This window comes from Myotis davidii, unplaced genomic scaffold, assembly GCF_000327345.1.
Source record: "Myotis davidii unplaced genomic scaffold, ASM32734v1 scaffold796, whole genome shotgun sequence".
Classification (NCBI taxonomy): domain Eukaryota; kingdom Metazoa; phylum Chordata; class Mammalia; order Chiroptera; family Vespertilionidae; genus Myotis; species Myotis davidii.
Window position 1 is genome coordinate 839346 of NW_006287809.1, and position 13251 is coordinate 852596.

The 13251-nt window shown below is 52.0% G+C and overlaps 1 protein-coding gene across 3 annotated transcripts in view; it reads left to right on the top strand.

Annotated features, from left to right (window-relative positions):
• Positions 1-12131: 12131 nt before the first annotated feature.
• The window catches only part of ZNF180 (zinc finger protein 180), a 22094-nt gene continuing 20974 nt past the window's right edge, over positions 12132-13251 (top strand). The window contains exon 1 of one of the 3 annotated variants that reach the window (XM_015561222.1): positions 12132-12354. The gene's annotated coding sequence lies outside the window, so the exon portion shown is untranslated. The other 2 variants (XM_015561220.1, XM_015561221.1) reach the window with 2 other exon arrangements.

The window sequence follows — 13251 nt, forward strand, 5'->3', positions numbered from 1 at the left end:
TGGGCTGGGAGAAAGGACGTGCGACAAGGCCCACCATGTCCCATGCTGTCTCCACTTCCGTCCGACACAGCCTGGCTGGGGACAAACAGAAGCTTTAAACCGGGCGAAGTTTGGGGTTTTGAAATGACACGGAACTGGGCTTTACAAGACCTGGGGGAGGAGGCAAATCGCTTATTATCTGAGAGGTAGATGCGTGTGGATCTCCACGTGGGTCAAATCCTCCTCCTGCCACTTCCAAGCTGGGGGCCCATGGAGGGCACATAACCTCCCGGTGCCTCAGTGTCCCCTCTGTGGCCTGGGATCCACGCAGCCTTTGCATCATGGGGTTAAGAATGAAACGTTGCTACGTGAAAGCGCATAGAAATACCCAGTCACAATGACCCCTTTGTATTAGGGTTGCTGTTGTCATATTATCGACACTGTCACTATTTTAGTGTTGTGATTAGAGGTGGCGAGCTGGGCGAGACAGGGTGCGCTCGTGGAAAGGGGCTGGGGTGGGGCCCTGGACTCTGATTCTGTCTGAGCCTCCGTTTCCTCCTTCATAAGAGGGGTCCATGGCACAGGGGCCTGTGCCCCGTGGGCACTGACCAGAGCGGCAGCTCTGAGTGGGGCGACGCTAAATCGGATAGAAACTCTCCGAGGGGCGTCCTTTCCTGGTCCCTAGGCCGAGGGGGAGCCGCTATCCCGCACGCACCTGTTAGCAGCAGTCCCTTCCAGGCAGGGCCGTGGGCAGAGCCGGCGTTCAGGGGGCGCCTCATGCCGACTTCTGTTCAGGGGCACAGCGGGGAGGTCGCCCTGTCAGGAGTGGGGTTTCCCAGGCCGCACAGTCCAGTACCCTGCCCTGGCCCTGCCCCTGCGCCTGCCCTGCGCCTGCCCTGCCCTGGCCACACCTCCACTCCCCCCTAGTCCCAGCCTCCAGCTGCGGCTGGGAAGCCACCTCCAGGCCCTCATTCTTCTCAGCAGGGGGTCGGTGGGAAGGGTGGGTAGGGAGTAGGTTGAGGGGCAGGGCTCCTGGAAAAGGGGCTCCGAGGTCTTGCTTCCCTCCCTCTCTGCACACCCTCCCCCTCTACGCTGGGAGAACAATAAAGGCAGAGAGAGGGCGGGGACGCAATGATCACCCCAACTCAGAGGTGAGTCATGGCCAAAGGTCATCAGGTAAGGTGTGGGGAGGCCTGGCTGCTTCCTGGCTTTGCTCCAGACTCTGTGATATCAGCTCTGAGTCTCAGTTTCCCTCCTCTGTCGAACGGGGATGTCGCTCCTAGTGCCCACCCCAGTGTCAGAGGGACCCACGGATATCAGGTACCCAGCAGAGGGCCTGCCAGATGTAGGTGCTAGTGAGTGGTGGCCGCTATTACAGCAACATAATTTTTTTTAAAAAAATATATTTTATTGATTTTTGACAGAGAGGAAGGGAGAGGGATAGAGAGTTAGAAACATCGATGAGAGAAAAGCATCGACCAGCTGCCTCCTGCACACCCTCTACTGGGGATATGCCCACAACCAAGGTACATGCCCTTGACCGGAATTGAACCTGGGACCCTTCAGTCCCCAGGCCGACGCTCTATCCACTGAGCCAAACTGGTCAGGGCAGCAACATAGTTCTTCCTGTTGGTCTCCAGGATGCCCCGAGGCTGCTCAGAAGGCCACTGTCAGGGCCTCGCTCACACGACACCTTGCATTTTGGATTCTGGAAGGATAAGCCACCAAAGCACCTCCCTCTCATCCTTGGATTCTCCAGGTCCATTCTTTCCTCCTCACACTAACAGCCGTGTTGCCCAAATAGCTGGTGGTTGCCGAGCCCAGCACCTGCCGTAGGACAGGCACAGCACCAGCTCTCACAGTCTGTCTCATTGAAGCCTCAGAGCAACTTGAGGGGTCGGGTGATCTTCCTCTTGCCCAGGGGTCCCCAGAGACTGAGTGTGTCTGTTCTCGAGGAGCTGCCACAGTGCCTTAGCACCTGCTGCTCCTCTTCTGAGAGCTGCACACAAAGCATCGCATGGCTGACACAGTCCAGTCTCAAACCAAATATCAACGCCTCCAAAAGGCCTTCCCCAAGGCTGGCTGCAAGGCAGCCCACCCCCACCTCCACCCCCCAGCTCCTTGCTAGTGTTAATGTAAAAAAACACTGAAACCTATAAAGAATTTTTGTGAGTTTATTTGAGCCAAACTGTCGACCATTGCCAGGAAGCAAAACCTCAACGAATTGAGATAATGCTCCGGAGATCGGCGGGTTACATCTGTATTTATACATTGCAAGCAAAGGAAGGTGGGTTACATGAAATCCATTGCTGATAGACTAGAGAGGCAGGAGAAAGCAAAGCGGGGAGCAGGGGCGGGAGGAGGTGGGGGGGCAACACCTGGGATTGGATAAAAAGTAAAATGATAGACACCTACTTAGGTGGGTGCAGGAACAATTAACATGATAGTGAAGGAATCTGTGGTGTGTGTCCTGGCGCCCAGGCACATTAGGTTGTGTCTCAAGGGGTCCGGAAAAAGGAAAGTTATGTTACCCAGACATTTCAAGGGTATGTTATTATAAATGCAAAAAGACAGACAGGCTCAGTTGAGGTAAAGGTTGACCTTGTCAGTGAAGATACCAGCCTAGGATGTAACCACTCACCATAACTGCTTTTAGTTAAAGTTTAATTTCAGGTCTTTGTGGTTCCTTCAGGTCTCTGAGTTTGCAAGACCGCCATGCAGGCCTCCCCTGAGCTCGTCAGGTTAGCATGTGGCCCCTTTCGTCCACACTAGCAAGATACACTGTTTTATATATATTCTTTACAGTATTTATCACTATCTGAAATTCTTTCTTTATTCTCTTCTTAATGATCTCTCTCTCCTCCCCCAGGGGCCACCTCAGATCCGGGAAGGTAGGGATTTTGTCGGTCACAGCGGTGTCCCCAGTGTCTAGAACTGTAAGTACCTGGCACCCGTTAGTGCTATATAAATATCTTCCTAGTGAATGAATAAGCGAGTGTGTATAATGAGAGGACTGAGCATTGAGTGAGGTCACGATTTTCCCAGAGAGGCCCAAGTTCCACCCTGGGGCAAGGTTCCACCCACGAGTCTCATAAAAAGGTCCATGTCAGGGACTTGGTTATGCCTCTATTGGTGTTTGCAGTCCTGCCTCTTTTATGATTTTGCCTCTGCTGGGGCGACTAGTCAGGCCAGGGGACCGCTGATGGGTGATAAGCAAATGTTTACAACACATTTAATTACTGGGCGGAGCCAGCTCAGTCAAGGGTTCTGCAAGCCTGAGTGAGGGAGGTGAAGGATGAAGAAATGACAAAGAGAATAAGCTGGGTGACTCTAGGTGAATCTTCCTGTGCCTGGCTAAGGCCACACAGAGAGAGACCCAGAAGGCAAGCTGAGCCTTTATTTTATAGCCAGAGGTAAACAAGGTAGTGGTCACCACAGTTACAATGTTCTTGTGAGTTTCAGTTGTTTTGGCAGCACTTGCTGCACCTCCCCCAGCCCATTAGCTACCTAGGAAGGATCTAGGCAGCGTCATAAGGTCAAGCCTAATTATGCTAAGAGGACTGTGCCCTCTAAGCTGGGACTTGTTTGTGGCTTTGCCAACGGGTCAGTCCGAGGCTTAACCCTATAGCGGCGCCCTACACATTACCATCCCTCACGTGGATGAGGACTGTGGTTTCTGCTCACCCAGCATTCCTCTCTTTTATTCAGCTAACAGCTCCTAGGGCTTCTGCGAAACCAACCTCCGCATGGGTCCAGAGAAGTGAGCCACCCAAGCCCACCCAATCAGAGCACGTCATCCTCCAACCACAGTGACTGGGCGAGGGCTAGACATGTGACCCAAGTCTGGCCAATCAGAGCCATTCAATCCCATCCTTCAGTGATTGCTTGAGAGCTGGGCACACCACAAAGCAGACCAAGGAGGAGCGTTCTGAGGATTTTTATTAGAATTCTGGGGCTTAAAGCATTTTCCCTCTGCTGGGTTTGCTAAGGAATCTAAGTGTGGAGCTGCAGAGGCCCTCTCTCTACCATGAGTAGAGAGATTTCCTAAGAATGAGACCAACACATGGGAAAGGTAGCCAGCTGATGGACAGAGATGTCTGATGACATCATTTAAACACCTAGATCCAGCTGTGCCTGAAGCTGGCTATGAGACTCTAGATATTCCCACTGCGCTTCCCAGAACAGTGTGATTTGGGATTCAGTTACTTGCCTCCAAAATAACTTTGCTAGAAAGGACAGGTGGAAAACAGAGTTTGGAGAGCATATGACTTGGCATCCAGCCAAGATTGAAGATGGGGAAAGGGACACCCCCCAGGGAGGAGTCGGTTAAACTGACCCTGGGAGAAGAGAAGGATTTAGCATGCTGGTGCTTCCAAACCTCAGTCTTTCTCACACCACATCATAATCCCTCCCATATGCACACTCACCTACACTTTTATATATTTACTTAATATTTTTTAATACAACTCGTCTAAAATAAGCTGAAATCAGTTTTTTAAAAAAATTTATTTCAGAGAGGAAGGGATAGATAGAAACTTCAATGATGAGAGAGAATCATTAATTGGCTGCCTCCTGCCCACCCCACCTTTGGGATAGAGCCTGCATGTGCACTTGGCTGGAACCGAACCCGGGACCCTTCAATCTGCAGGCTGATGCTCTATCCACTGAGCAAAACCAGCTAGGGCTTGAAATCAGTTTTTTTGTTTTTTGGTTGTTTTTTTTTTTAAAAAAATATATTGATTTTTTACAGAGAGGAAGGGAGAGAGATAGAGAGTTAGAAACATCGATGAGAGAGAAACATTGATCAGCTGCCTCCTGCACATCTCCCACTGAGGATGTGCCCGCAACCCAGGTACATGCCCTTGACCGGAATCAAACCTGGGACCTTTCAGTCCGCAGGCCGATGCTCTATCCACTGAGCCAAACTGGTTTTGGCTGAAATCAGTTTTAATTATTTTATTTTATTTTATTTTAAGGACTTTTAAAAAAAGTGTATCTTTATTGATATCAGAGAGGAAGGGAGAGAGCAATAGAAACATTAATGATGACAGAGAATCATTGATCGACTGGCTCCTGCACATCCCCTACTGGGGATTGAGCCCGCAACCGTGGCATGTGCCCTTGACCAAAATCGAACCCGGGACCCTTCGGTCCGCAGGCTGACGCTCTATCCACTGTGGCCTCGGCCAGGCACAGCAATTTCTAAACAATAACATCCACAATATGATATGTTAATATGCTAATTACACACCAAGCAAAATAGAGACAGACTCATAGACAGCAGGAAGACAGCTCTGGTGATGGTGTGTATGTTTGGGAGGCAGGGAGCAATTCAGCAAAAAAGGAAAAAATGAGAGTGTGAGGACTCATGGGCGTGGACAACAGCGTGTGATTGTAGGATGAAGGGGGGCAGACAGCATCGAGGGGACAAGTGGTGATGGGGAAAAGAAGATAAAATAGGTATGCTAAGTACATTCACGCAGATAAAAACAAGCACATCATGATAAAAACACAATAGCCCTGTCTACATAACGGTGCAAGACTTTTTGCTGTGTCACCAAAAGAAAACGAGGCTCAATCGGCTGCACAATGATATGAAGATACTGAAAGAATAGAAAATGCTACAAGCCGCACAAACCCAGCTGCCTGTTTTATCTCAACTCCCCAGCTTCCCCCTCCCCAGGCTTCCCAGGCTTCCCCCGCTAGAGACGGGAACAAAGGGAGCGCAGGCCTTGAGGCTGTCCCCGGAGATAGCCCCGGACACAGAGAGCAGGCTGAGTAAACCGGGCGCCAATCAACCGTTAAGATAAACAGGTTGTAAAAACACCAGGCAGGAATAAGGAGTGAATTTCACGCCCTATCAAGACACAAAGCAGACCCCTCTGGAATGTCTTTGTTCCCCGCTTATGCCCCTGCATGCAGCCCCTCCCTGATGTGTGATTTTTGCTTATAAATATCTGAAAGACTCTTTGCCCGGGGCTCAACTCCTCTTCTCCTGCGTGAGTTACGAGCTGAGCCCCAGAGCGCTGGAATAAAGCCTCTTGCTGTTTGCATCAAGTGACGTCTCCTGCGGTTGATTGGGGTCGCCGTCGGTCTGCGGGACAGAGTGAGGGTCCCGTTTCGGGGGTCTCACAATACCGAACACGGCTGACTGTTCTTTCAACATCGTTAAGGAGGTAAATTTGGTTTCTTTTCATCACAATTAAATGTGTAAACAATTGGCTCCTAAGTGCTCTTGGTGAGGGAAGACGAGACCTTGTGATTCACTAGCTCAGCGGTTCTCAACCTGTGGGCCGCGACCCCTTTGGGGGTCGAATGACCCTTTCACAGGGGTCGCCTAAGACCATCGGAAAACACATACATAATTACATATTGTTTCTGTGATTCATCACTATGCTTTCATTATGTTCAATTTGTAACAATGAAAAGCCATCCTGCATATCAGATATTTACATGACGATTCATAACAGTAGCAAAATGACAGTTATGAAGTAGCAACGAAAATAATGTTATGGTTGGGGGTCACCACAACATGAGGAACTGTATGAAAGGGTGGCGGCATTAGGAAGGTTGAGAACCACTGCACTAGCTGGATGTAAATTGCACAAATTGTTTGGCCTCATTTAATTCTTTTGTCTCAGTTTCCCTTGTTCCACTCGGCCAGGAATTTCCCAAGCTTCCTACTATCCTGCCTCATTCTGAGTGTTTTAACTTTCACTGCAGTTTATCCACCTTTGCCCCCAACAGTTTAGCATCAGTCCTTTTCCCTGGTACTTAGGCTGAACTGAGCCATCCCAGTCTGAAGCCGCGCCGTCCGGTGGGAAATACAATCCCATACTGATGACCGCAACGGCTGAGTGTGGGAAAGACAGGAAGGAGTGAGGAGACCAAGCCTGCACTTTTAGGGACATAGTGCTCTCAGCCTGTGCCTGCCTGATGGGCTGGGGGTACCAGTGAGAGGGCACAACCATGCCCGTGCCCCCGCTGCCCCCTTTGCCTGGAGCACCTTTCACCCCTTCTCCAGCATCTGCAGGACCCCAGTGGTGTCTGCTCTCAGCCCCCAATCCCTCCTCCCGAGAGAGCTGGTCAGAACGCTAACAAATGGCCAAGGACTCATCTGTTCTGATAGCTCAGGATGTGCCGGCGGGTCCAGCATCCTCTGCTCCTTCCCTAGCGGCTCAGGGGCCTCCACCTGGTCTCCCCATCCCTCCATCCTTAGTCCATCCTCCACTTGCCAACGAACTCTTCTGTGGCTTGGCCATGGCCCTGTGCTTCGGGCTGTAACAGTATCAAGCTATTGTTACTACAGATGACCCTCAAACAACACAACAGGGGTTTGAACTCTGTGGGTCCCCTTATACTTGTTTTTTGGGGGGAAGGGGTGGTAAATACCTATGGTTCCGTAATGTCTTTTCCCTTCCTTACTAGGGGCCTAGTGAACGAATTCGTGCACCTTGAAAGGAACTGGGGGCCATGATGCTGCGGTGGGCACAGGGTCTCGGCCCATCCTCTGCGCCCCTGCCTGGCCCCTCCCACCTCAGCCCCTGGTCCCCTGTCTGCAGGCAGCCTGGGTCCCGCTGCTGCCACTCCCATGTGCTGACGGTGGTGTCCATGCTTGCATCCGCTGATGGCGTGGAGCGATTGGGGCCAGCACGGTCAGTGGGTGCAGGTGCGAGTGGTGGCTGCTACCCTGATGCCCCTCAGGAGCAGGGGGAGGTGGAGAAGCCCTCAGGGGCGATCAGGGCCAGCAGCCACAGCTCGCACCTGCTGAGGGCACTAAGCGATCGGAGCCAGTGCTGGGTGTCAGCAGTGAGTGCAAGTGGGACTGGTGCCAGCAGCAGATGTAGGTGCGACCACGGCACACGGGAGCAAAGAATTTTCAGTAACCACCAGATGCTCCCCCCGATGACAGCGACCAGCCTTGGTCTGGTGCCCCCTGCTCACCTGCTCCACTCACCATCCCGCCACGGCCGATGCCCGCCATGTTCTGCCTTCTGCTGCCTGCTGCCGCTGCCCGCCATGTTCTGCGCACGCCCCCTGGTGGTCAGCACATGTCATAGCGACAGGTTGTTCATTTGTTCGGTTGTTCTGCCTTTTCGTCTTTTAGCATATTAGGGTTTTATGTATATTGATGATTTCCTCAATAACATTTTCTTCTCTTTCTTTTCTTGCTTTATTGTAAGAATACAGTATATAATACATATAACATGCAAAATATGTGCTAATCAACTGTTCATGGTATCAGTAAGGTTTCCTGCCAACAGTTGGCTGTTAGTAGTTAAGCTTTTGGGGGGACAGAACCTATACCTGGATTTTCGATGGTGTGGGGGTCGGTGCCCCTGACCCCCACATCGTGCAGGGGCCCGTGTATTCCACCCTGTCTTGCTCCACCCTGCCACACTCTTCTCTGGAAGCTGATACAGTGTAATACACCCTCTCCATCTAGTTCCTTTAAAAAATTATTTTAAAAATAAATTTCTTTTTTTCTGTTTAATGTGTTTTTATTGATTTTAGAGAGAGAGGAAGGGAGAGCGAAAGAGAGAGAGAGACCAATGTGAGAAACATCATTTGGTTACCTATCATACGTGCCCGACCCAGGACTAAACACATAACCTGGGCATGTGCCCTTGACTAGAAATCAAACCAGAGACCTTTCAGTGTACAACCAACTGAGCCACCCGGCCATGGTGGAGGTGCGTGTTTTTGCCGAGGACAGTGGTGGGATGGGCCTTTGGTCTCTGGGGGGAGGGGGTGTGCAGGAGATCACAGCCCCACCCCATTTACAGCTTCCGGGGATCACAGGGAAGCACCCCTTGTGACTTCCAATGATAAGAATGGATTATGAGTGCCCGCGCCCATCTGGGCAGGGCAGGGCTCTCTCTCGGTAAGAAAGGTCAAGGCTGGGCTCTAACAAGAGACTGACAGCTCCCCAGCCACCGGCTCCCAGGCGAGCTGTCCCCCCTGGCACACTGTTAATAGTTTCTTCTTGGTGGAATCAGTCCTCCAGATGTCTGTCAGGAACCTTCTCAGGTGAGAGAGCCTCAGGGTCTGCAGGTCCAGGCCACCAGCCTTCTCTGCAGAAGGAATGGGATTTTGGCAGAGCTTCCCCTGATCTCCACGCTCCTCTCTTTCTGGTTCATGCAAACCTTGATTTTTAAATGGACGCATTGGAGCCCAGCAAACGTTACATTCTCTATGTGCCCCTGAGCTGAGTGTGGCCGTGTGACAACATTTTGGCCAATGGATACCAATTAGAAGTGTTGCATGGGACATCCAGGGATCGGCCTTAAAGAGAGTTTTTCTAACCCCTTCTTCCTTTTCACTACTGACTGGATGAGATATGGATCTGATGGCTGGAGCGTCAGCAGCCACCTTGGGTCACAAGTTATGGACAGATGACAGAGCAATAATATGAAAGGAGGCAGGGTCCCCATGATTATGAAGGTGCCACAATAGCCCTGACACGCTAACTCCAGACTCCGTTTGTGTAAAAGCAAATTAAATTCCTGCCTGACCGGCGTGGCTCATTGGTTGAGCGTTGACCTATGAACCAGGAGGTCATGGTTTGATTCCCGGCCAGGGCACATGTCTGGGTTGCAGGCTCGATCCTCAGTGTGGGGTGTGCATGAGGCAGCCAATCAGTGATTCTCTCTCATCATTGATGTTTCTGTCTCCCTCTCCCTTTCTCTCTGAAATCAATATATATTTAAAAAACAACAAACTTCCATCTTTTTTAGGCCATTTGACTTTGGGTCTTTCCATTACTTGCCGCTGAAACCGGTCTTGACACAATGCTCTCTCAAGGAGGAAGACACGCAGGATGCACGAGTCAAGGCAAGTGTACCTCTCAAGGTTTTGTTTTTTTTTAAAATATATTTTTATTGATTTCAGAGAGGAAAGGAGAGGGAGAGAGAGACAGAAACATCAATGATGAGAGAGAATCATTGATTGGCTGCCTCTTGCACACCCCAAACGGGGGATTGAGCCCGCAACCCAGGCATGTGCCCTTGACCGGAATCGAACCTGGGACCCTTCAGTCAGCAGGCTGACGCTCTATCCACTGAGCCAAACCAGCTAGGACTCTCTCCAGGTTCTTTCTTGAAACTGGCCAGTGGTAGAAGTATCACACCCCAGAAATGGACCAGCAGCACAAATCAGGGCTTTTATTTCTGCCCCCAGAGAACTGGCTTGCCAGCACACCGCTGCCCCCTGCTCCGCGCGTCCCTGTTGTCCTCTCTCATCCCCACTTCCCTCCTGAGACACAGAACAATCCATTCAACGGTCTCCTGCACGTTCCCATGTGCACACCCGCAGGCCCCCTAACCCCCCCGCTTGGGCACTCAACTGAGCCACCTCCACTCTGCCCTGCCCCCAGCAGCTCTGTGGTGACCCCTGTCCCTGCCACTCACCCTGTCACCTTCAGCCCTCCCCACCCAGGGAGTCATGTCCCCAACTCCTCTCCGTCTCTCACACCCCCATCCAATCTGTCAACACATCCTGAATGTCTCCAAATTGCCCATGGCTTTCCCTGCCTCATCACCCGCCCCCACCCCAAGGCAACCACAGGTGAGCCTTCTCTCACCATAGGTAGGTTAGCTTGCACGTTGTCATCTTTTGTAGGAACGGGTCACACTGCAGGCACTTTGCTTTTGTCTGGCTTCTTTTCCTCGGCAGAATTCTTTTGAGATTGAACCATGTGGGTGCCTCATCAATAGCCATTCCCTCCCGTCGCTGTGTAGTAGTCCCTTGCGTGGATGTCCCGCAATTTGTTCATCCAGTGAAGCATGGTAAGAATCCCTCCTTAGGGAAACTGCTGTTTGGACTACTCTGCTATTCTTAGACAGTCTCTTATTCTGTAGGTCAACTCTGTTATTTTAAAACTGTAAAATAACTTTTGTTTTTTATTTGAATAGAAAAGATAAACGTATTTGTCTGACCTTGCAAGCTAGCCATCTAAAGGGGCTGATACACTGATACTGATATTAATTCACATAGTTTGCCAAGTGTTTGTTCACCCAAGGTTACAGATGTTTGATTAGATATACTATGTACTCAAAGTTACAAGTTGTCTGTATAGTTATGACAGGTGTTTGATTAGATACGACATGTACTCAAGGTTACAAGCTGTCTTACATAAAGAAGGATATAAAAAGGAAATACTCCCTCCTGCATTTGTTCAGAATTTGACAGAGGTAATCTGCTCTGCACCTGAGCGCAATAAAGATGGCTCCTAACTAATTGGCTCATTAGGCGTCTGGTCCAGCTCACTGATTTGCGATACAACGCCAGTCCCCAGGCTGTTCCAGTTCTGAGAAACTGGGACCACCTGGTCCGAGCACTGTCACCTGTGGTCTGGATGGTGGCAGCCACCTCCCCCTGGTCTCCTGCTCCCACCCTCTTCCCCCCTGGTCTTTCCTCGACATGTACCCAGAGGGATTCTGCCAGAAGCCAGTTCCAGCATGACAGCAGGGCTGAATCTGGGAATGGCTGGTGGCATTTCCCCAAACCTGAATAGGATCCATTAAATTGTTTGCTGCCAGACAGCTCGGGGCATCTTACTCTACACGTTATTGCCTCCTACTGGCCAAACACCTCAACAGCCAGTAGGCTCATTCTCCCCAATCTGACAATGGACTCTGTATACAAACCCTGATCCTTTGAAGTGTACACCTCTGCCTCGCCTCAGGACAAATTGTGTTAATAAAAAGCATGGGGTCTTGAGATATATACACTTCAAAGGGTCAGGGTTTCGTATGCAGACAAAGGGAAAAAGGGAGGGGAAGGTAGAAAACGTATCAAACTCTTGAAGGGCTTGATATGCCTTCTCCCGACTGTACAATGGATTTGTAGCAACTACCTTCGGCCTCAGGACCAGAGGAGGCGGCGCGCGCCAACCTGGGGACTAGCAGGCGCCGGGGAGGGGTGCGGGTGGTTTCCGCGGGATCGAGGTTTTTTCCGCGACTCCTGGGCGTTAAGCCAGGCCCAGGGCCAGCCTTTCCCAAGTCAGTCACTCCCCACGCAGGGCTGCCTCGACCTCGGCCTCGGGTCCGCTTCTCTCGGCGCCACACACAAACTCGGACACGCACAGCCACAGCCCCCCGCCGGGACCTAACCTCCCAGCCCGCTTCCAGCCCACCTGCCCGGAGGCTTCTGGGAATTGTAGTTCGGACCCCCCCCCGCCCACATGCACTTCCGGGTTCGGCCAGAAGCGCAGCCATTGTCTTCCCCCCATTCACTCCCCCCTCCCCAGGCTCGGACGCTCGCAGTTGCAGCGCACCTCGGCCCTTCCGAGGGCTCTCCGAGCGGCCTTGCGAATACCGAGATGGGGCGGGGACAGAACTAGCGTCACCGGAGTTCGCTGTGTGCAGAATCGGGGTACGTGTTTGCTTCTCCGAGCTCGTCCCGGACACCTGAGGCTGGGACAGGCCTGTCCTGAGCGGCGAGTCCAGAGACGCCGCGGTTGGTGCGCGCGCGGCACTGTCCAGGCGGGCAGCTGGAATTGGGGGTGTGGGTGGGCGATCTGGGGCCTGCGGGGGCGGCCCTTCAGCCTCAGGTCACCAAAGTTGGAGGTACTGGTGGTGGCGCCGCCGGTTCCGGACCGTGCTCTGCGCTCGTGCGCGTGCGCTGTGGCAGGCGGTGCTCTTGTCTAGGGTCTGAGGATGCTCAGGTGGATGGAAGACCAGCCCTGAGCTCGGGTGCTGCGGATGGGGCCTCAGGAGAGCCCCTCCTCCCCCTCCCGCGAGGCTGGGCCTGTGTAGTGGGGGACCTGAGGACCACTGGGTGGATCAGGGCCTCACTGGCAGATTCTGGCTCCTGGGTCATGGTCCCCATACCCTTGAGCAGGTGTTTGAGGAGGAAGCACCAAGTGGGAAGTGAGATTCTGGGCCGTTGGCGCTGGGACTCTGGAGCAGACACTGCCCTTCTCCCAGGCGTGGGGGTGCCCTGGGTAGTGGAGAGACTGGGTGGGAGTTGCAGATTCTTGCCCCTGGAGAGACACTGTCGCCTCAGCCAACCCTCAGTGGGAATGGCTGATGGAGGGAGGAGGGCCTAGGGCAGTGGTTCCCAACTTTTGTTGGCCATGTTCCACCTAAGCATCTCTAAAACCCTGATTGCCCCCGCCCCCCGTGACATATAATTCTTTTTTTAAAAAATATATTTTATTGATTTTTCACAGAGAGGAAGGGAGAGAGATAGAGAGTTAGAAACATCGATGAGAGAGATACATCGATCAGCTGCCTCCTGCACATCTCCTACTGGGGATGTGCCCGCAAC